This window comes from Bos indicus x Bos taurus, chromosome 1 (assembly GCF_003369695.1).
Source record: "Bos indicus x Bos taurus breed Angus x Brahman F1 hybrid chromosome 1, Bos_hybrid_MaternalHap_v2.0, whole genome shotgun sequence".
Classification (NCBI taxonomy): Eukaryota; Metazoa; Chordata; class Mammalia; order Artiodactyla; family Bovidae; genus Bos; species Bos indicus x Bos taurus.
Genome location: NC_040076.1, coordinates 84,841,575 through 84,862,227, shown reverse-complemented (window position 1 = coordinate 84,862,227; position 20,653 = coordinate 84,841,575). Strand labels below are relative to the sequence as shown.

Sequence of the window (20,653 nt, the reverse complement as noted above, 5' to 3'; positions counted from 1 at the left end):
CTTTTTTTTTTTTTTTTTTAAATGAGCAAAGAGGGAAATAACTGTGAACAGTATTTACATTGGATTGGCCAAAATGTTTGTTCAGATTTTTCCAAAAGGAAAAATGAACTTTTAAGGAAATGAACTTTTTGGCCAACCCAATATATTTGAAAACAATTTCTGGAATGTTTGGCGTTTTAATGAGAGAAACTCAAGTGATTCTATATAACAAGTAAATTGAAGAGGAATTTTCCTACTGGTGTTAACCTTTAGACCGTTAATTACAAGTTGATAATTGTTGAAGCTGAATGATGTATATTGGAGTTTCTAATCTCTAATTTATGTTTGAAATTTTCTATAATAAAAAGTTAAATATACAGTTTCAAAGAAAAAAAGAGGCTAATATTAATAAAAAGTTAAAAGTAGATTAGAAAGAGAGGAGGAGAGAATGTTATTAACCCATTGCAATGATTAAAAAAAAAAACACCATATCTATGCAGTCATTATTTCAGTGAAAAATAATAATAATTAATAATAACGGTCCCTTATAAAATACTTACTATGTACTCAGACCTTTAGAACATTATCACATCTAATTTCCACAACCATCCTTTGACATACATATTTATAATCATATAAAATATTTATATTTTAAAAATATAATTTATGAGGCTTAAAGAATTTATTCAACTTGCTCCAGATCATACATTAATAAATGGCAAATAATCTATCACGAGAGCCCAGACCCCAAAGCACAGGGGAATTTGATAATTGCTTCCTACAGGGTGAAGAAGCTTAGATGGGAGAGAACTTTTTTATTTAGAGTTGTGAAGGTACATTTCTGTAAGGCTTTCTACCACAATGCAGTGGAAACACTTTGGAGTTAGATGACCTCACCTTGAATCTTACTTATAACTGTGTGACCTCAGGCAAGTTTGAGTATCTTTGGGCCCTTGTTTCCCCATCTTTAAAAAGAGCACACAGTAGTCACTCAATGCAGCAGAGCTCTCATTTTCTCTTGCCTGCTGTCTTCATGTATGGGTGGCTCTGTTCCAGTGAGTATCCACATTGTTCTAGATTTTCTTAGAAGATGTTGTACTAGAGGGACTTTAAAACAGTTTTTAGTAATAAGAAGAGGCTGAAAAGCTGACTTTGCTTTATATTAATAGAATATGGTATATAGGTCTACATGAAATTTACTTCATTAGCTTGATCTCTGAACTTTTTTTTTAAACCACACACACAGGGATATTTTTATAATTGCTTGTGAGACAATGGTGAATCATCTTATTACTACTGAGTCATCTCACCAGAACTAGAAGAAAGATGAGTAAGGGATCATCAGGGCTGATCCCAGCATACCTCAGAAGTCTGGAAGCCCTTTAGATTGATTTATTTTCCTATTCTCCCTGTGAGCCAGAGATAGTCTTGGGGACTGAACTGCAGTCTGGGTTACCTGCTCAGAGGCTAAGTGTGCTGAGGCTTACTCGTCCAATGTGTAAGAAAAATAAAAAATTGCTTAAGTCAGTGAAAAACTAGATTCGCTACACAAGTTGTTTGAAAGAATTGCTAATTTAGTCAAAACAATTAGCAAACAATTACCCAGTACCCCTATAGACCACACCAAGGATAGTAAAAATTAACTTAATATTCTTAAATGTGTCATAACATGTACTGAATTGATAAAAACATACAAAAAAAAGAGCATACAAAAGACAGAGGTTGAAAAGTTTCTAAGTGCACCTTGCCTTTATCTACAACATGATGATTCACTTAACTTTTCTTCCTCTACCACTATCTCCTTTCTCTCCCAATTAAGGCTGTGTTACTTGACTATGAGTTCTTAAAATCTAACTATACAAGGGTTCTCCTCCAACTTATCCTTAGGGGCATAGAAGAATTCAGTGCTATGAAAATAAAAAATCCACGCACTTTGTTGGACAAGTTTTCTTCCCTTATAAAGAAAGCAGGACTATTTCTAAGTGCTGCAGTTAATTTCAACTCCAAAAGTTGGTTTAGCACACTGTAGACATAGCTGATGGTAATAGGCCAAGCACTTAATTAACTTTGAGATGTCTCAGGTAAAGAAAAGCTGGTGAAAGAAGTTTTTCCTTTAAAACTTTTTTTTTTTCCCTATAGGAAGCCTTTCATATCCTGTCATTATATTATAAAACAGCTTCTTATGTACACCTTCAGTGTTAGAGATTGGCAGTGTAGGAAAGGAGACAAAACATTATCAAGTAAAAGCAAATGATGCCTCTTAAATATTATTAAACAATTTTAAAAGTTCAGTCTTTCTGAGAAGGGAGATTTTAGCTACTTTACAGAAAACACTCCAGTTTGTAAATTAACAATCTAATATATCTTGTATTTGCAGCATGATTTAGTAGGGTTTTTTTTGTTTTGTTTTTTTTCCTTGATCAAATTCCCTTTAAGTCACTGGGACTTATGTCTGAATAATTACTTTAGAATTGGACCCAACATAGATTTCTGAATTGGCAAATTCTAGATACTGGGTGAATACTTTCGTTGTCTCTGTATCAGGTGGGGAAGGGAGAGGTGAAACCTCATTGCTTTGGAAACTAACGTCCATTTTAGTTCTGTCTGCCAGGCAGTTGGACTTGCACAGAACACAAGGAAACTACCTTGTCGGGGCTACACGTTGTTACTTGGAAAAGTGACTCTGACATGCACAAAATCCCGAGAATTACCCTGAAGACCTGTTTTCAGAAAAAACAACCCTTTAGTCAGCTGCCCTACCAATACAGGTGGTCTCTCAGGCAGCTTTTTCTGTGTGAACAAATGAACAAGTGGAGGAATCTGACTGTTCCATTAGCGAATAAGCTGCTTTTGCGGAAAAATGCAAACCGGATTAAGGCTGGATTTTCTAAGAAAGAGGATAGGATCTAAGACCTGGAGATTGGTATTTGGTTTTGACATCCCCAATCCCCTTTTAGCAATTGGTCCAGTAGATGACAGTAGATCTGGAAAGGAAGTCTGGCCAACTCTCGTCTCCTTGAGAGAAGGCCCTGAACCTGGTACCAAGGGAAGCCTGGATAGGCTTGAGGGTTAAAAGGTTTGGCAGGGCTGGACCAGGGCAAAATTGTGAGAAGGGAAAGCTTGACTTTTCAGGTGCTCTATCACTCCCAACGCAGGCATCCAGGAACGTGGGGGAACCACAACTGTCATTTCCTACCTGAGCCTGAAGTACTTGGTTGAGATCCAGATTTCAAAAGACACAAGAAAATAGCAAAACAATGAAACTCAACAATTTATGTGCTTACTTGTTATTATAAAGATAGTAGAATTGCAGACAACTTGGAATATTCATTAAAGAATAAAGACAATGAATTACTCTCCATATGTCACTCAGAGATAAATTACTTACTAGCTTTTTTGATTACTGTATTTCTATTATATGTCACACACATTTTGGGTTGGGGAGGGGAGCATTACAGTTGACCATTAAGATTATTTTCTACCCTTCTACCCATCAAGATTTATTCATTCTAATCTTATTCCTTGAAGATCTTGTTGAATGTCAGAGGTACAGTCAGTTCTTTTATAATGTGATCTATATGCACACCTGAGAATATCCATGATCTGCATAAATGCACAATAAAAAGCATAGAACTTATGGGATAATGAGATTAAAGGGACAGGACTCAAAAGCTTTGTCAGTAAAGATGAGAACTTACAAAGATGAGAACTTTCAAAGATAAGAACTTAATAAAACTTCAGTTCAGTTCAGCCGCTCAGTCATGTCCGACTCTTTGTGACCGCATGAACTGCAACATGCCAGGCATTCCTGTCCATCACCAACTCCCGGAGTCCACCCAAACCCATGTCCATCGAGTCAGTGATGCCATCCAACCATCTCATTCTCTGTTTTCCCTTCTCCTGCCCTCAATCTTTCCCAGCATCAGCGTCTTTTCAAATGAATCAGTTCTTTGCATCAGGTGGCCAAAGGATTGGCGTTTCAGCCTCAACATCAGTCCTTCCAATGAACACCCAGGACTTATCTCCTTTAGGATGGACTGGTTGGATATCCTTGCAGTCCAAGGGACTCTCAAGAGTCTTCTCCAACACCACAGTTCAAAAAAATTAATTCTTCGGCACTCAGCTTTCTTTATAGTCCAATTCTCACATCCATACATGACCACTGGAAAAACCATAGCCTTGGGGTTGTACCATGTCAAATGGTTATGACATTCATAAATATTAAAATACATATGGCACTTTAGTTTGAAAAATAATTGATGTTTACTTGAAGTGGGCATTGGGAGGGTTGCCTCTTGTGAGTTATTGTGAAGTGCCAGAAGGAGGTTTTTCTGAAATCCACAAAAAGTCGTAATAGTAGGATGTGAATGGCTGCAACTCATTGTCCTCAGTTTCTGATCCAAAGATTGCAGTTAAGTGATCATTCACAGCTTTAAATTATGGAGCATGGTTTTCTGTCTTTGACATGCAGATCTTTCCAAACATTTGTTTACAAAAAAATCTTCCATCAAAATTAAAAAATTGGATCTAATGTACAACTTTCTTCGATTAAATTTGTATGATGGTTAGAAATTCTTTTGTAGTTTTCTCATTTTCTTGCAGTTTCACTGGGCAGCTGAAAGCTTTGGAAAATTGTACTGATGTTTGAAGCAACTGAAGCAGCCACTACTAGCATAAAGTGGAGCCATTTTGCAGGGTCTGGGGTCTTCCGTTTGAGGTCCTCAAGTGTATGTGCCACTTTCCTTTGTGTGTGCACTGCTTGGTGTTTTGAATCAGGATTCTTAGGTTTGGGATGTTGAATGAGTATTTATACAGAAAAGCTCACAAGTGTGAAAGAACAGAAAGCACAACCTCATAGAATAGCACATGTGATGAATTCAGGTAGTTGATAGTTTGAGATATGTGTGTTTTGTGTATTCCTACCTTGTTGGTTCAGCTGGATGCAGTTTTCTATGTTCACCTAAGCTGAACACTGAAGAATTGATGCTTTTGAACTGTGGTGTTGGAGAAGACTCTTGAGAGTCCCTTGGACTGCAAGGAGATCCAACCAGTCCATTCTGAAGGAGATCAGCCCTGGGATTTCTTTGGAAGGAATGATGCTAAAGCTGAAACTCCAGTCCTTTGGCCACCTTATGCGAAGAGTTGACTCCTTGGAAAAGACTCTGATTCTGGGAGGGATTGGGGGCAGGAGGGGAAGGGGACGACAGAGGATGAGATGGTTGGATGGCATTACCGACTCGATGGACATGAGTTTGGGTGAACTCCAGGAGTTGGTGATGGACAGGGTGGCCTGGCGTGCTGTAATTCATGGGGTTGCAAAGAGTCAGACACGACTGAGCGACTGAACTGAAGAATGTGCAAAAATAAATGTGAAATTTGAGTTATGCTCAGACTGTTCCCTAGTATATCAATGGTATTAAAATAAATTGGTGTTGTCAAAACAAATGTTATAGCAAAATTAACTGTGGTCTGACAAACACATTCCATAGAAGGCATGATCAGGTGGCAGAGATCCATGAACTTTTATCTACAGTTTTGAAATCTTTAAAACTCTGAGAACTAAAGGGAAGTTTTATTTTATTTTATTTTTTGGTTGCTTTGCTTGTTTTTGTAACTCAGCTTAGGGTAAAAGTTAATTTAACTTAGCTTCATTTGTCACCTGGCTTAAACTGATACGAGACTATTTTCTTTATTTGTATTGCTCAGTATAAATATTTATACATTTTGTTGCAGAAGTATTTTTGTATCTGGCAATTAGATATTATCTCAGACCCCGATGGAGACTTAAATAATATATGGAATAAGCAGGCTTCTAATATCCTCCAAATTCTTTTTTTTTTGGTTTGTTTTTGTTTTTTGACTGCATGTCCTGCGTCCTGCGGGATCTTAGTTCCTGACCGGAAGTCAGACTCGAGCCCTCTGCAGTGGTAGCGCAGTGTCCTAAACACTGGACTGCCAGGGAATTCCAGTACCTCCCAAATTTTGGATTTGCAAACACATATGGACCCAAGACTGTGGATCTGCAAGTACCAAAAAGGTATGACTCATTTTAGGTGACACATTCCCATTTTGACAGGACCTTCTGGGGTGTTACACTTAAGGGTGACCGGTGCAAGCAGGCTGATGGAGAGATGGTGGACAGGCCCCTCCCTCTCTTGTTGGAGCTGTCTTCTTTGCTCCACAACTAGTCCCTCTCCTTCCACTCCCGCTGCTCTTTCTTGGATTTCCCTGAGCATTTCTCTTCCCCTTCCCTTCTCTGAAATCAGTGTTTTTCAAGTATTGTTCCCAGTCCATCCACCTCAGAATCGTCCAATGAAATAAAAGGCCCCGGCTTCCCTGGCGGCTCAGTGGTAAAGAATTCACCTGCCAAAGCAGGAAACATGGGTTCCATCTCTCATCCGGGAAGATCTCCCTATCATGGAACCACCAATTCCGTGAGCCACAACTACCGAGCCTGTGCTCTAGAGCCGGCGAGCCACAACTACTGAAGCCTGAACGTTCTAGAGCCTGTGCTCTTCGGCAAGAGGGGCCACCGCAGCGAGAAGCCTGCGTACCACATCTAGAGAGTAGCCCCGGTTCGCAGCAACTAAAGAAAAGCCCGAGTAGAAATGAAGACCCAGCACAGCCCAAAATAAATAATAATGAAAAGCAAGGCCTCAGGTTAGACTTTCTAAATGAGAAACTCACAGGATGGGGCCCTGTATATTTTAACAATTTCCTCCATGATTCAGATACATTATTAAGTTTGGAGTCAGCTGCCTGAAATAAATGTATTCCTCAATATCCTTCATTATATTCACTTTCTAGTCTCACTCAATCAATGATCATGCATATGCTGACAACTTTACTGCATTATCACAGGTCAGTACATAATGTCTTTACTTCTACTTTTGGGCTTCAGACTCAATATGCAGCTGCTAACTCAGGTGTCCCCGGGGCATTACAAAATAAACGTATTAAAACCTGGGCTCATCCTTTTACATTTCAATGAATGGAACCACAGTCATCTCAGTTTCCCTGTCAAAACCCATGGCTCCTCTCTGATTGTTGTCTCACTCTCATCTTCCACATCTGACCTCCCCTTTCAAAATAGATGTCCAGTCTTTCCACTTTTCTCCTTCCCCTAGCCCAGCCACCATTCTTTCTTGCCTAGACTATTGCAGCTGTGTGAACTCCTCCAATCTGTTCTCCATAACAGAGCCCAATGGAACTTTCTAAAATGCAAACTAATCATGTCACTTCCAGTTGAAAACATTGAAGGTCTTCCTATTATCACTTACCAGAACCCAGACTCTTTACCCAGGCCTGAAGGCCCTCAATTTCATCTCGAAGGACCCTGTACTCTGGGATACTGTCTCTCCACTGTTTTATTTAGGTCTACCTGACATGTGCTCCTGGGGTTACCTCCTACTTTGCTCTCTGAGCACTCTTCCTGCTGTATGTAATTACTTCCTTAATTATCCATTTCCTCCATCATCAGACTCTAAGCTCCATGATAGCAGGACCCTGCCCATCTTGCTTATTATGGAGCACTCCCATGGAAAGCACTGACGAACCAGTGAATAAATGGGTTATTTCAGCATGTGTGGTTTTGGGGTTGGGGGTGGAGGCTTTCATGTTTCTCAAGTAATACCAGTGAGGATGGCTGGCCAGTTCAATTTAGTTCAAGACAACTCAATTTAACAAACAGTTATTATTGAGTATTTATTATGCTCTATTAGGCATGTCACAGGAGTTGGAGAAGACAAGCCTCTGCCCTCAAAGACGGCTGCCCTAACCTAACCTGTCACTTGCTGGCATCCTGCTGTTCCTGGGCAGATGGCTCAGAATCAGAATGCCACTGATGCCCTGACTTCAGGAACTGCCTGATGCCTCTGCTCCTCCCCTGGTCCTCTGTCTGCCGCCACTTCAGGTGTTTGCCTAGACTAGGCCTGAATTTGCCACATTCATTAGCATGAGAAAAGAACTGTGTAATGACTGAGTTCTCTAAAGGAATTCCAATCCCCCACTGCTACATGCCCTTGGTCCTGGGGAGACAAGCAATTTCCACATAAGATTACGTTTTATAACAGACGTTACAGCAGAAGCAGGAGTTGGGCAAAAATCTCAATTCCATCATTTGCCAGTTGATCTTGGACAAATCTTGATTTTTTTCATGCGTAAACAGAGATAATAGCAGATGCCTTATAGGTTTTTGTGATTATTAATGTTTTTAACAAAAAATAATAATGTCTAAGACTGAGTGCTGGCTACATGCTGGCCATTGTCCTAAGGGCTGACCTCATTTAATCTTTGCAACAATCCTAAGAGGTAGATACTAATATATTCATGTTACAGGTGAGGGTGGTGAGGCTTAAGTAACTTTCCCGTGCTAAGAGTGAGTAAGCGGAAGGGTTAGAATTTCATCCAGGCAGCCTGGCTCCAGGGTTCATGCCCTCACTCACTATACCACCTTCTCAAGGCTGAGGTTAATTGAACATATGGATAAAATTTCTATTCTCTTATTGTAAAAAAGAAATAACAAAATATTTTAAAGGAATTTATTTAATTTATCTTTAATTCTCTTGTTTTGAATTAAACAAGAATTTTTTTGAATTTCTTGTTGAATTTTTTTGAAATTTTTTTGAATTTCTCTTGTTTTGAATGCCCTAAAAAACACATTTTCTTGTTCCATGGAATAAATAGGTACTATTAAAAAAACCCATGCCATCCTGCATGTTATTTTTTACTTTAGCTTTTTCTCCCTGCTTCTCTGATACATTAACAGTTGTGTGTATTTGGACCACATGTGGCCTGGTCTCACAGATGTCCAGCCCTTTTGACAGTTGGGTGGTGTAATGGGCATATTGGGGAGGGGTGGGGGGCAAACGAACATCCTCTAGTTACTTATTAAAGGAGCTGGCTAGTTTAGCAGTCAAGATAGTTCTAAAGTCTAGTGGCTGTCTTCAATCCAAACTTTTTCTACTTAATATATTATCATTTTATAATATATTATTTATATATATTTAAAGTGATTCTAATATATCATTTCATAATATATTATCATGGTATAACTGAAGCAATTTTAAACCATGATAGCAGTTTTTTCTAAGTGCTTGCCGGCAGTGACTATAAAGGAATATGATAATTTAGAGGGTGGTCAAAAGGGAATTATATTGTTTTTTAAAAGATCATTTTATTCACAAACACACAGTATTGACTAGTTGCTAATAATATCTAGAGTCTAAGAATTTTAGGATAAAGAGAGTATATTACTGATTGAATGTGGCTTACATCCGTTAAGATGTTCCTGTAGCCTTACTTCTGTGGGCTTTGAGCTTTTTGGTACAAGTATAGCGTTCCACTGTGATGAGACACATCTGTTGTTGTTGTTCTTTAGTCACTCAGTCATGTCTGACTCTTTGTGACCCCATGGACTGTCCTCCAGGGGGATCTTCCCCACCCAGGGATCAAACCCAAGTCTCCTACATTGGTAGGCGGATTCTTTACTGCTGAGCCACCAGGAAAGCCCAAGACACACTTAAGGGAGAAAAATATTTGGTCCAGCGATTTATCTATAGCCTTTGTTTGACCTCACTGGAGGTCAAATAACCCAATTTCCTTAGTAACGCTTGGGTCAAGGCAACTGAGGTTATTTACCTACATAAATGGCACCCCACTCCAGTACTCTTGCCTGGAAAATCCCATGGATGGAGGAGTCTGGTAGGCTGCAGTCCATGGGGTCGCTAAGAGTCCGACACGACTGAGAGACTTCACTTTCACTTTTCACTTTCATGCATTGGAGAAGGAAATGGCAACCCACTCCAGTGTTCTTGCCTGGAGAATCCCAGGGACGGGGGAGCCTGGTGGGCTGCCGTCTATAGGGTCGCACAGAGTCGGACACAACTGAAGTGACTTAGCAGTAGCATTCATATTGTATGCTCTCAAGGAAAGATTGGGTGGAGTGGCAGAAATATAAGTAAATATGCTGTGAACTTATAAATTTTGTATATTTACATATTGATACTCATTTAAGCATAGATTAAAATATGATTTATGTAGTAATATTTACTACATATTACTTACATAATATTTACTACATATGACGAATACTACATATTCGTCCAACAGCGAAAGGTAACTTTTGTGAAATAACTGCAGAATTTAAAGAGGTTAAACACTTTAAGATTCACATTTGCACATCAACCCATTTGAAGGCAGATTCTAAAGTATAGATAGAAGTCCTTAAAAAAAAAGAATGTGAAAACACATGTGCATTAAATAAATAAGATTGCAAATCTGGTGAGATTAGAACTGAGCACTTAGAGAAACTGACATTAAAGGAACACAATCTATAATTCGGAATATGATAGAAATGTCTCAACTGGCATTGTGGGCTGATTGTTGTCAGTATGACAAGTGTCCTCATCTGAAGAGGAGATTATAATACAGACATGTACAGAGGAGAGAGCATGGGAAGACAAAGAGAGGAGGCCATCGATTAGCCAAGGAAAGAGGCCTCAGAAGACATCAACCCTTGACCTCAGATTTCTAGCCTCCAGAATTCTTAGAAACAAATGTCTAGTTTTTAAGCTACCAGTTTTTAAGTACCAGTCTGTGGTACTTTGCTATGGCAGCCCTAGCAAATTATTACTATTATACCCTTTGACACTCTTGCTTTGTGTTGGAAGACACGAGCGTTGTTTCAACTTCTTGTACTCAATTTGGCTCTGCAAATGACATGACTCAGAATAACTGACAAGCCACAAGAGCCTCATTTCTGTCTTTCAGTATGAGCTGAGTCAGGTTTGATGCTGAGAGACCTTGCATATATCTTGAAGTTTATCCTTGAGTGGGAAAAAAGAAAGGATGCTTATTATATTTAGATAGCAAGAGACCAGAGAGCACAGTCAATCCAAATCATCTTGATTAGTTGAACAAAGAGCTAAACTGAAGTAGAGGAAAATTCAAAAGATTTAACTATAAGTTCTTGAACTTGGACTTTAAAATGTCAATTGCACAAGTACAGGGGAGGCGAGAAGTTGTTAAACAGTGGTGTGTATTGAAAGCTCATAATGAGTCAACTGAATGGTGAGAATGCCCCCAAATTCAGTGTGTTTATAAGCCATCATTTATGGGATCCTTATTTTCAGGGGTTCCTGACAAGATAAAGAGCTGCCTCATGAAGTAGTGAGTCTCCCATTGCTGAAGGTATCCAAGGAATGACCCAGTGACCAGTTTTCACTTATGTGGCAGAGGGCACATAGTTAACTTGAAGATACACAAGTGGTTGAAGTTAAAATCACACTAATGGTTGCCTGAGGAATTGAAGACCACATGCCCCCACATAATTCTGAGTTTTTACTGTAACTATCAGTGCTTAGGAAGATTCATGGAAGGAAATAGAGATAACCCTGAAAGCCAATTATGTCAATATTAATTTCTTTTTTTCTTTTTATCTCCATTTGTTTACATCTTCCTTTGGGAGAAATCATTTCTTTAGAGGGGGTTTGGAAACAGTGGTCTTTGGCTGTATTGAGAATCTGTCCAATTTGACAACTCCAGATATTGATTGAGTTTGCTTTATTCTGAAGTTAGTATCTTGAATGGGGAAATGTTGATCTTGGTTTTATCTCTAACCTCTGTTGCTTTCAAGATAACCAGAAAGAGATTAGTCTATAAAACATGCGTTTACCTGTGCAGACTAGTGAAATCTTATGCTGGGAAAAGTCCCCATTTTAATAAGCTTTAAACAAAAAATTCCACCTTAGGTGCTAATTAGAATCTAAATTCAGGTGTTAACCTCTTTGACTGAAAGTGCATGTTGAGTAATTGCAGGAAAGGGGCCAATTTCAGGCACAGCAGTAATTACTGAATTAGTAGAAAAGTTCAAGTAGGGCTTCAGATTTCAGATCATTACTGAGCTTTTTGAGGAACAGCTAATCCTGGAGTGATTGGGCTTCTCACACCTGTGTGTGTGTGCTTGTGTGTGTGTGAGTGTGAGTGAGTGTAAAGGGAGCCCACTTAAATTTCAAAGAAATAACCTTACAAATGACCACAGAATTAAGTACTAATATTTCTTGATATTTAAAAGTATAATTTTCAAATCCTCTGAAAAATCTTTAATACTTTTCATTTTTACTTCAAATAACGGGGATGGGGGAAAGCAGAATCTGTTTTATCTGACAAAACAGCTTCATCTTTAAAATTTAGTTTCTTGTATTATTTACTTCTTACTGTCCCGGCAATTAGCCTTTAGTGTGCCAGGGGGTGTGCTGTGTGTAGTTGTTCAGTTGTGTCCGACTCTTTGCAACCCCATGGACTGTATAGCCTGCCAGTCTCCTCTGTCCATGGGATTCTCCAGGCAAGAATACTGGAATGGGTTGCCATGCCCTCCTCTAGGTGATCTTCCCAACCTAGGGATCAAACCCAGGTCTCCGACATTGCAGGTGGATTCTTTACCGTCTGAGCCACCAGGGAACTCATAAATACTGGAGTGGGTAGCCTATCAGGGTCTTTCCGACTGAGGAATTGAACCGGGGTCTCCTGCATTGCAGGAGAATTCTTTACCAGCTGGACTACCAGGGAAGCCTGTGCCAGGGAGTATTCACCTCTAATATATATATACTACCTTCAGGGTCTCCCTGAATTTGGTAGTTGTTGAGGGTTTGCTAAGCTGTTGAACCAACTGCAGTGACAAATCTCCAATGACATAGAAGAGGAAAACATGGGAGACTGCAGCTGCCTTGTTTGTTGTTACATGGTGTACTGTTCAATCACAGTGCTGTCTTCCTAACAAAATCTAATGGCTCTAAGGAGAAACAAAATCTACAGAGACAAAATCGACCCAAATCCTCGGGGTGTAAAGTAGCTTATGTCCTCTTCATTATGGCAACTGTTTCTTCACCTCTGAGTGTAATTTCAAGTATTAACTCTGATTTATAAAGCACTAAATGGTCTGTCCCGTAAAGAGTTTCTTGCTTCCTCTAGGAACAAAGATGAATTATTAAGTATCTGGTCACTGACCTCAAAAGTAAAGCTGTGGAAATTTAGAGTACTGAAACTCATTGTGGGCATTTTTCAAGGAGCCTTTCAAATGGAGGACCAAGTAGATGCATTGTGGAAGCAGTAGTTCGTACAGTGTGTCATTAAAGAAACGCAATAGGCTTTACACCTTAATGAAGAGTTCAGTCAATTAAGTTATAAATGTATAAAGTGAAACAGGAACACCAAATAGAAAAGATCATATAAAACTTCAATAAGCTTAGCTATTCATCAGTGTAGAACTAGATAAACCTGTTATGGATACTGTGTACCCATTCAGAAGAATTAGGGAATCTGGATATATTGGGATATAAAGAGCCTCAAAATACAGCTTTAGATTTTTTAAAATGCAAAATAATAGATATATAATTAGTTTACTCATAATTTCTTTTAGAAGAAATGGACATCTATAAATATATGTGTAAACTTAGATAAGCATACTTTAAAAAAATGTCCTACAAGGAATAGGATGAGTTCATACTAAGTTGCTTCAGCTGTGTCTGGCTCTTTGCAACCATATGGACTATAGCCCGACAGGCTCCTTTGTCCATGGGATCTCTAGGCAAGAATCCTGGAGTGGGTTACCATGTCCTCCTCCAGGGCATTTTCCCAATCCAGGGATCAAACCTGTGTCTCCTGCATTGCAGATGGACTCTTTACTCCTGAGCTACCTGGGAAGCCCACTGTCCTTACTGAAGATCAATTTATCCAGTCTTCAGCCAGTAGAAGCCTCCTGAAGTTGGCTTCTGAGTCCATCTGATACAACCTCAGTAATCCTTGATAGCATCTTTGCTTTCTAGTATGACATGATATTACAAGATCATCTTGTATATTTTTTGCCCCAGACCAAGAACTGAGAATCTCTAGAGAGCACTGGTCCATTTTAGTGGGAAATAGTATTTAGAGATGGAGAAGACAATGGCACCCCACTCCAGTACTCTTGCCTGGGAAATCCCATGGATGGAGGAGCCTCGTAGGCTACAGTCCATGGCATTGCTAAGAGTCGGACATGACTGAGCGACTTCACTTTAACTTTTCACTTTTCACTTTCACTTTTCACTTTTCACTTTCATGCATTGGAGGAGGAAATGGCAACCCACTCCAGTGTTCTTGCCTGGAGAATCCCAGGGACAGAGGAGCCTGGCAGGCTTTCGTCTATGGGGTCGCACAGAGTCAGACACTACTGACACGACTTAGCAGCAGCAGCAGTATTTAGAAAGCATGGTCTGGTCACTAGTGCTTATTGCTGCTGGGTTGGTCATTTTTTCTAGGCTTTTTCAGGATATATATATATATATATATATATTTAAGATAAAATGTACATGTGTTGCAATTCAGATGTTTTTCTCAACCTCTTTGATCTTACGTATTTATCTCTTTTCATTGATACTGAAAATTTCAGTTTTCAAAACACTAGCATGATTATATAATAGTCTTGGAACAAAAATACCAACAGTGCTATTATACTGTTACTACTATAATATATGCTTACTATAATTAGCGAAAACTACTGTCCTTAGAGTCTATCCTGCTAAGAACATATAGTCAAACAACTGTGTTGTAAGAGTCATTTGAAATAGATCTGTAAGGTTATGCCATCAATTGGTTACATACTGAACTTCATTTGTTTCATTTAAATTTTGAGTTTTTTAGATTGTATTTTAAATTTTAATTTTGCTCGGTGATTGTGTAAAATGTTAACTTGGATCCAAAGTCAAGTCTATAAAACAATGCCTGCGTGCATGCTCAGTCGCTTCACTTGTATCTGACTCTTTGTGACCCTATGGACTGTAGCCCGCCAGGCTCCTCTGTCTATGAGGATTCTCCAGGCAAGGATACTGAAGTAGGTTGCCATGCCCACCTCCAGGGGATCTTCCTTACCCAGGGATCGAACCTGAATCTCTTATGTCTTCTGTATTGGCAGGTGGGTTCTTAACCACTAGCGCCACCTGGGAAGCCCATAAATTCAAAAATCTCTAGCTATTATGTCACTTGCCCTACAGGTAATCTTAAAATTTTTATGTTATGATTTTTCTTTCCCGTTTTTGATTTTTAATATAATCAAATGTATATTCTTAGAGCAATGGAAGCATTTAACTTAATATATCAAGGAGATCACAAGTAGTAAGATCCTAGTAGTGAGTAAAGATATTCTTTATTTCTTTTCATAGCATCTTTCATAACTTTTTGTCTTCTCTGAAGCTGATAATAATTGCTTTTCATTTAGCTTTTTTTTTTTTTGAAGTTTGGGTTACTTTTCTAGATTTTTGACACTAATTTATCTTCACATGCTCCCTGGTTGTCTAAATCTTTTGTCAGTATATTTAAGCACATTGGGTACTCAATCAAGTTCATATTCTTGGATTCATTCTTCTGGAATCTGCTGCCTGCTCTAATCTGGATGAATGATTCCCCTGTCCTGCTGCACAATGCTATCCCATTCTCTATAATCTCCCTTCTTCAGCATCCGAGAATTTTCTCTTTTTATGGAGCAAAATTGCCTGCTTACTAAGTCTCCTGTCACCTTCTTTCTTGCTTTACTCCCTCATTTTAACTCACAGTTGAACTCCATTAACTCATACTGTGATGAGGTTCATAATTCTTATTCACTGCTGCTGCTGCTACTGCTAAGTCACTTCAGTCGTGTCCGACTCTGTGTGACCCCATAGATGGCAGCCCACCAGGCCCTGCTGTCCCTGGGATTCTCCAGGCAAGAACACTGGAGTGGGTTGCCATTGCCTTCTCCAATTCATGAAAGTGAAAAGTGAAAGTGAAGTCGCTCAGTTGTGTCGGACTCTTAGCGACCCCATGGACTGCAGCCTACCAGGCTCCTCTGTCCATGGGATTTTCCAGGCAAGAGTACTGGAGTGGGGTGCCATCGCCTTCTCCCTTATTCACTCTACCATCATCCAAAGATGAGATTTCAATGGAGCATCATTTGGATGACTTGTTCTTCCCTGGTGTGTCCCATGATATGCTTTCACATGGCTCTAAGTCATGTAACATATAAATGCTCCACAACCTGATTTAGATTCCACCCTTAGTCAAAAAGGGCATGACTGAAGGCTGTCTTCATGACTTAATCAACTGGAGAATCATTTGCTCCACGTTCAGATAGCTCTTTGCCTACTATGGGCTTCCCTGATATCCCAGTTGGTCAAGAATCCACCTGCAATGCAGGAGACCCTCCCTGGTTCAATTCCTGGGTTGGGAAGATCCCATGGAAAAGGGAATGGCTACCCACTCCAGTATTCTTGGGCTTCCCTTGTGGCTCAGCTGGTAAAGAATCCATTGCAGTGTGGGAGATCTAGGTTTGATCTCTGGGTTGGGAAGATCCCCTGGAGAAGGGAAAGGCTACCCACTCCAGTATTCTGGCCTGGAGAAGTCCACGGATTGTATAGTTCCATGGGGTCGCAAAGAGTCGGACACGACTGGGCGACTTTCACTTTCACATTGCCTACTGCACAGTAGTTTCTGATATAACAGAAGCAAAGCCTTGCAACAGACTAGAAAAACTTGCAAGTTGTTTTATGTACATAGTAGAGGCATGAAATGCAGCCTAAACAAAGGCTTGACTGTGTCCTCAGAGCATGATTGTTTGCATCAGGTTATCAGTGCACTTGTGGGGAAGATGGGAGTCTATGAAAGTTATGATATCGATATCTTGATGCTGATGGAGCATGATTCTCTCATATAGGTAAATAAAATTCCCTGGATGAGTTTAAGATAATGAGGGGTACAAGCTACTTGCAATTATAGCAAGCAAGCAAACAAACAGTAACACTAACAAAATCGTTGTTAAGTGACAGATGCATACATGCATGGATGCAGCAGGAAGAAGAGAAAAGCAGTTCTCTGGCAGGCTTTTGGTTATATATTTCAGTAACGTATAGGGTTTGTGGTTTATAACATCATCAGAGTTGTACAATAGCATTATATCCCTGAGAGTTGTGCAGTTATCTCTCCCTTTCTCTTTCTTTTCTTTGCATACAATGGGGGATCTAAGCCTGGATCCATGCCCTACCCAGGACATTTCCTCTTTGTGGCATGTGAGCCGTTACCAAGGCTAAGATTTACTGCTTTGGGGATCGGTTCAGAACAAATGTTCCAAACAGCCTTCCGCCTCAGGCAAGGTAATTTTGGACCAATTCAACAAGACTTCAAAGGAAGCCACCTACTACAATGCCTAAGGAGGATAAAGACCTGATTTAAATGAATGTATTGCAATTAGTGGGTATTTACTTTATATGTTGCCAAGTTTTGATAGCTTTCTTTAACCCTCAGGGAAATAATATATATGTCTACTTCTGGTGAGCTGAAGAAATGGGATATGTGCTTCCCAGAGAGACAGGTGTTGAGAATATACACAGATCTAAAGGAGAGAAAAGACAAAAAGTTCATGAAAGCTGGGGACAAAGAATAGATTCAATGCTTGTTTTGGGGAAAAAAATGTTAGTGTAAGGGGTATTTTCCCAGCATCTCCTTCCCTGAAAAAGAGACATTCCTTCTTCTACAAAATTCTGTCTTCTTTGCAAATAGCTTGTATTAACTAAGGAAAATAAGAAGGAGGCAACATTTAACATAGATAAATATGGAAAAACCACTTATCAATTAAAGGAGTCTTGGACCACCAAGCTGATTGAGGTACATCCTGAAGTGCTGTGAGTTTAATCCAATCATTCAGCATGAAGCATTCCAGCAGAAGAGGAAATTAAGGATTAAATGGCGGTGGAAGAATGTGAAAGTAAGACTCTGGATGCAGAGTCTGAGTGGACTTTAATCAAATCAAGCCAGAAACAGACCAGAATGGAAATCTGATCACCCAGTGTTCTCATAACCATGCCTAGAGTTTCATTGGAGATCTTACACTTGAAAGTGAGGTTTAGTGTAAGAATTGTTACAGGGAAAGACTAGAGTGTTCTCTTAGCATTTCTCATAGGAAGAATGAATGCTGAGAGAGACAGCCCCAAATTTAGTCAAGAAGTGCTGTCTGGAGACCTCTATATGGAGGTAAGGGGCAGGCAGAAGGAGCTACATGTCAGTTGTTCCCCAATCTGACTTATTTTGGCCCTAAAAAGATCTCAAAGAAAGGAAAAGCAAAATATACTCACTCTAATCTGTGTTCCTATGTATTTCCACAGTATCAGTTCAGTGCAGTTCAGTTCAGTCGCTCAACCATGTCCGACTCTTTGAGACACCATGAATCGAAGCACGCCAGACCTCTCTGTCCATCACCAACTCCCAGAGTTCACTCAAACTCAAGTCCATTGAGTCGGTGATGCCATCCAGCCATCTCATCCTCTGTCGTCCCCTTCTCCTCCTGCCCCCAATCCCTCCCAGCATCAGGGTCTTTTCCAATGAGTCAACTCTTTGCATGAGGTGGCCAACGTACTGGAGTTTCAGCTTTAGCATCATTCCTTCCAAAGAACACCCAGGACTGATCTCCTTTAGAATGGACTGGTTGGATCTCCTTGCAGTCCAAGGGACTCTCACAGTATACAACTGAGCAAATAATCATTCACAGCAAAATGGAATCAAAGACACTGGTAAAAAACAGATCTAAAGTTAGTAGAAATCTGTTAATAACACCTTACTCAAAATTTTTTTAAACTAACTTTTTTTATGTGACTTTTTAATTAGAATATTCTTTCTACTGTAGTAGTCTGAAACAAAACCTACAGTCTCTTTGAGATATGCCTGTTCCCAACTCCAATCTAATCTAGCGATCCTGTTTCACCTGAGGGGTGAGAAAAACTGACTTTATTTTTTAAAAAATGTTTACTTAAATATCTGACTGCACTGGGTCTTAGTTGTGGCATGCAAGATCTTAAATCACTTGCCTGTGAACTCTCAGTTGCAGCATGTGGAATCTCGTTCCCTGACCAGTGATTGAACCTGGGCCCCCTGCATTAGAAGTGCAGAGTCTTAGCCACTGGACCACCAGGGAAGTCCCCCTTCTTCAGATTTAAAAATCTGATTTGTCTGGATAATTGCCAACCTTCCCTTCCATTGAAGTCAGAGCCATATACCACCATCATGTATAAAACCAACCTCTTCCTGAATTTTGGACTCAAACAAAATCATATTTTGATGTTTAAAATTTATCTGACAGATGAAAACACGTTCTAAAACTAGCCTGTACAAAAAAACTGCTCAAATCTCCTTTTGATAATGTTACTATCTTTTGCTATCTAAAACACATTTCCCCATCTTTATGACTGTGTTAGATATTCTGTGAGGCAGTTGATTGCTTTATGTTTGGTGGCACGTTTTCTCCTTGCTGTCCTGCAGCATTCTAGTTGGGACACTTTGCCATTGCCCCTGGATTTCTGGGATTTCTCAGACAATTGCTCTCTGGTTACCCATGTTTTGAGGAAGTGGGGAAAAGAAAGAGAAACTCATTCAGGGGATGGCGAGTGAGGCTTCTGATGGCATTAAGACTATCTTAATCGATCTTAAACCATCTTGACATGTGCTAATGTTTGAAATGTAGGTGTCTTTTAGGTGTGTGGCCTGGCCTGTTCTCCCCTGCTGTTTACTTTAGCAGCTTGTCTGTCTGAAAGTTGTGATACCACAAAGCCTCCTCAGGGTCTCAGGGCAAGATGCAGCACGCAGACTATGAGAAACAGCCCCCAGGGCCGGCCCTCTAAGCCACTGCAGGTAGAACCACCAGGGTGCTGGCAGGTAAGCCTTCAAGGGAACAATGAAAGGGGTGGCTCAGGTGAATGGAGCCTGGCTTCACCTGGATGTCCTGGAACAATTAGACAACTTCCACCCTAAAATGCTCTCCTTAGGAAAGATAAAGGGACCTCTGTTGTTAAATGACTACTGTCATGTTCTGAAACGCCGTGTGATGCAAAATTTTCATTTCCTGGACCTGCCATTCCACCTAAATCAGATTTTGCTCAGTATACTTGCTAGCGTCAATCCTGGTGATTGGTGGCTTTTAAGTAAGGAAACTTTCTAATTTTTAAAAACACATTAGCCATGGAATTTATTCTCAGATAAGGCAGAGTGAAGTGGCAGTGTAAACAGAATGACCTAAAGGAAATCAGCTTTTAAAACACACACACACATACACACAGAGGAAAATAATGAATCTGAAATAATTTCTTTACTCTGTTGGTCATACTTTGGCAAATATGTTTTTGCCTGAATTACGTCTAAAATTACTTCTAACAAAATTTAAATTGTTTATTCCCCTTTGACAGTATATTTTTTATTATATAGATAATATACAACTATTATATTATTGTGAAAGGTTAAATGAATACTTTCATTCCCACCCCTCTGAGCTCTTTCATTTTACACGCAATCATGCACTCTGTCTTCCCCTCCCTAAAAGGTAAGTGGCGACTGACTGTCAGAAGTTTTCCCCATATTTTTTGAATTTCCTTTCAGATTTACATACAAATGTAAATTCTTTGGAGATTTTAAAAAATAAATATAAATAGAAATACCTCTTTTTGAAACTTTTTTTTTTAATTTTAAAATGTTTCTTGGAGATTGTTCCAAGTTAGTGCATATTCGAGTCTGCATAGTATTTCTTAGTGTGGGGTTATACCAGCTCACCTACTCATTCCTCCATTGATGGACATTGAGGTTGTCTCTTTTTTTTTTCCTATCACAGTTAAACTTCAAAAAGGGGAAT

At 39.5% G+C, this 20,653-nt stretch overlaps 1 non-coding gene across 1 annotated transcript; it reads right to left on the bottom strand.

Annotated features, from left to right (window-relative positions):
* Nucleotides 1-18,876: 18,876 nt before the first annotated feature.
* Nucleotides 18,877-18,949, bottom strand: TRNAR-UCU. The gene has a single exon. It is a non-coding gene; the product is annotated as a tRNA-Arg (tRNA).
* Nucleotides 18,950-20,653: the final 1,704 nt, after the last annotated feature.